The sequence below is a fragment of the Plasmopara halstedii genome, assembly GCF_900000015.1.
Source record: "Plasmopara halstedii genome assembly, contig: Scaffold_2881, whole genome shotgun sequence".
Lineage (NCBI taxonomy): Eukaryota > Oomycota > Peronosporomycetes > Peronosporales > Peronosporaceae > Plasmopara > Plasmopara halstedii.
The window spans coordinates 789,000-789,320 of NW_020189786.1; the positions used below are offsets into that span (position 1 = coordinate 789,000).

The following is a 321-nucleotide window of genomic DNA, read 5'->3' on the forward strand; positions in this document are numbered from 1 at the left end:
CATCTTACTAATCGTTAAGAAGCCGAAATATGTAATAGTCAATCCAAGCGGAAAAAAGACGGTTGAAGGAAAATGAGCGACAGATCAAAGAAAACGGGATTCAAGGTTACCACACAAGGAGGTGAACAAGAACAGGATGTTCGGAAAGAGAGACGGAAGCGACAGCTACGAGAACAATGACGCAAATAAGAACATTGTTTCGAGGGCAACTACTTCAAATTTGGAAAAGATGAATCTCTGAAACGCGACTGACCAGACAAGATCAAAGGAACGATGAAGACGCAGACTTTGCCGTCAAGAAAAATAATTTGGCTGAGTATA

General features: G+C 41.1%; 1 protein-coding gene across 1 annotated transcript in view; it reads left to right on the forward strand.

Annotated features, from left to right (window-relative positions):
* PHALS_15088 (uncharacterized protein) overlaps positions 1–321 on the forward strand; it is a 1,222-nt gene that overhangs the window by 2 nt on the left and 899 nt on the right. Inside the window, exon 1 of the mRNA XM_036407185.1 lies at positions 1–321. This exon is cut by the window's left edge and continues 2 nt beyond it; it is cut by the window's right edge and continues 899 nt beyond it. The gene's annotated coding sequence lies outside the window, so the exon portion shown is untranslated.